Consider the following 3,089-nt stretch of genomic DNA (forward strand, 5'->3'; position numbering starts at 1 on the left):
TTTATAGGATTAAATCAAAAGCTTTAACCTACAAAACATTATAAAATTGTTAAATTTGTAAGTATAGAAATTTTTTATTTTTAATAAACAAATTGATTTATTTTTATTTTTTATTCATATCTTTCTTTTTTTATTAAATATTATTTATTAAATATTTTGTTTTAAATTTTTTAATTAAAATATGATTTAACTTATGAAGTGTATAATTAAAATTTATAATCTAAAAGAAGTATATTAAACAAAAAAGAATATTTAAAGTAAATATTATACATAAACAAAAGTAAAAATACTATATAACATTATTTTTTTTTAATTCATATATCACAATACATATAAATATAAATACTATATTTATTAAATATTTATTTATTAGTCTATAGTTATTTATTTATAAAGTTTGTAATTAAGAATTCTTAATAAAAATATTACTTTAATTTAGTAAAATAAAATTAAAATTAAAAACTTATTAATATTTATTTGTTTCTAAGTATCTTTTTTCCTTGATTTTTTCCAGGAAAGACAAATATTTTTTTTTTTAAATTATTTCTAAGGATTCTTTTTCTAGAAGAAAACATCAATTTTTAAAGTAAATAACTAAAAAAAATTAAAAATATTTTGTTTACAAAGAAATTTTGGAGCACCTTGTAGAAAATGATATAATTTTGTAAGTTACAGCTTATTAATAATTATAACATTGATCATAACTATAGAATTAAATTTACACACACAAATACACACGCACACACTAACATATGCACATACTTTACCTATACTACATACATATTATACACATGTATACATTATATACTTATTGATAATAATATTAAAATTTTAGTAATAATTTATGATCATAAATTTTAACCAATTTAGATATTTTATTCCTAATTAACAAAATATTTCAAAATTTTATTAATACAATTAATTTATTTTATAAAATAACAGGTTATAGCAGTTCAACATTTTAAATCAGATCAACCGAAAACCAAAAGGAATGGTAGAAACGCATCTTTATAATTTTATTATGAACAACAGTGAAATTATCATTCAAATTGCTGCCTGGAATGATTGAGCTTTTAAATATACATAATAACTTAAACAAAAGTAAGATATTTATATAATATTATAATAAAACATTTATAAATTAAAATAAATATTACATTAAAAACATTTATGTAATTATTTGTTATATTAATTAAAATCAATTATTAAATTTAAATTATTAATACAAAGTTTACCACTATTTATTGTGCCTATTAGCATTTATAAAATAATACTCTATGTAACAAAAAAAGCCGCGCCTAATTTCTTATTATAAATATTTTTAGAAATAAAGAATACGTAAATAATAACGTAAAATTTGGACAAACATAATGTAAATATATAGGTATAGAGAAACTGTGTCATTATTTTCATTATTTTAATATATTAATGTGGAATAATATTATTAATTAAATTCTATATTATTAATTTTATTAATTACATAATTAAAGTTATTCATATTTATTTGTTTTTAACTTTCTATTGTTTTTCAAGGAAAAACAAATATTTCTTTTTTCATCGTTTCTAAGGAAAAAAAAGACGCTAGCAAAAAACCGTAGAGCATTTCTTGTGTGTATCGACTCCAAGACGGTTGTGTAGTACATTATTTTCTTTTTAACGTAAGTATTAAAGATTATTATGCTGAAAATATCAGTATCAAAATTAATAAATTCTACTTTCACAGAGCAAAATTTTGGTATAAAACTCAATGTTGAACATTATTTATATTATTAATAATTGTTAAAAAAGCATTTAATAATATAAACACATTAATATAGGTTTAACATGGCTTTAAAAGAAATAACAAATACCAATTTGTTTACAAAAAAAGAAATTTTGGAGGACATTATGGAAAACGATACGACTTTGTAAGTTATATTTTCTTAATGATTATGTATATTAATAATTAGTTATTATAAAGAAAATAAAAACTATAAAACTAAATTTACACACCTTGCGCGCACACAGTCACATGCATACATAAAAACACACACACACACACACACACATACACGTACACTTAAATTTTCACATGTAACATACACATTATACATTTAAATATACATAGATGCAGATACACACAAATATACAAACGCATACGCACAAAAACACATATACATATACACATTATATATTTATTTACAATTATAGTTTTATATTAAATAATTTTAGCAATAATTTATAATTTTAAATTTTAATTATATTAGATATTTTAATTTTAATCAAACATTTCCTTATTTCAATCAAATAAATTCTTTCATTATAGTGAAATAACTGGCTACGTCAGTTCAATATTTCAAATTAAATCAACCACAAGAAATGGCAAAACAACGCATCTTTTTAATTTTATTATGAGCAACGGTGAAATTACCATTCAAATTGCTGCCTGGAATGATTTAGCTTTTAAATATGCAGACATAATAACTCAAACAGAACAAGTAAGATATTTTTATATTTATATAGTATTAAAATAAGATTTTTTATATATTATTATTTATATAACATTACATTTTAATATATTTATATAATATTATTTATCATATTAATTAAAACAAATTCTTAAATTGTATAGGTTTATTCTCTACAAAAAGTGGTACCTAAAATCCCTTTGAGGAAAGAATATTTACATAATGCTTCATTTCCATACGAATTATTAATCCGAAGTTTCACTATTGTCGTTCCTATTGGCATTTATAAAATACCAAAAGAAATTGAAACAATTTCTTTGATTAAAATGCAAAATGCCAGAACCAAAAGTGGTTTAATAATAGGTAATTTAATATTATAATCTCTCTTATATGTTAATCAATATATTTAAATTTAAAACTTTTTGATTATCCAAAATTAAATTTTGATTTTTAATTGTAAATTTAATAATAATAATCAAATATAACAATATCAAACATAATAACAATAATCAAATATAACAATTTAACGATATCAAATAATAACAATAATCAAACATAACAACAATTATCAAATATAATTAAATATACTCAGTAAACACAAAGTAACTGTAACATAACATATATATTAAAAAGTCCGTTTTA

General features: G+C 19.0%; 1 long non-coding RNA gene across 1 annotated transcript; it reads left to right on the forward strand.

Annotated features, from left to right (window-relative positions):
• The first annotated feature begins 1,807 nt into the window (after positions 1 to 1,807).
• LOC146722213 (uncharacterized) lies at positions 1,808 to 2,795 on the forward strand. The gene is made up of 3 exons (XR_014925271.1): positions 1,808 to 1,907; positions 2,306 to 2,477; positions 2,612 to 2,795. It is a non-coding gene; the product is annotated as an uncharacterized LOC146722213 (long non-coding RNA).
• The last annotated feature ends 294 nt before the right edge of the window (positions 2,796 to 3,089 follow it).

This window comes from Nylanderia fulva, unplaced genomic scaffold (assembly GCF_048542155.1).
Source record: "Nylanderia fulva isolate GAGA-0341 unplaced genomic scaffold, ASM4854215v1 Scaffold349, whole genome shotgun sequence".
NCBI lineage: Eukaryota > Metazoa > Arthropoda > Insecta > Hymenoptera > Formicidae > Nylanderia > Nylanderia fulva.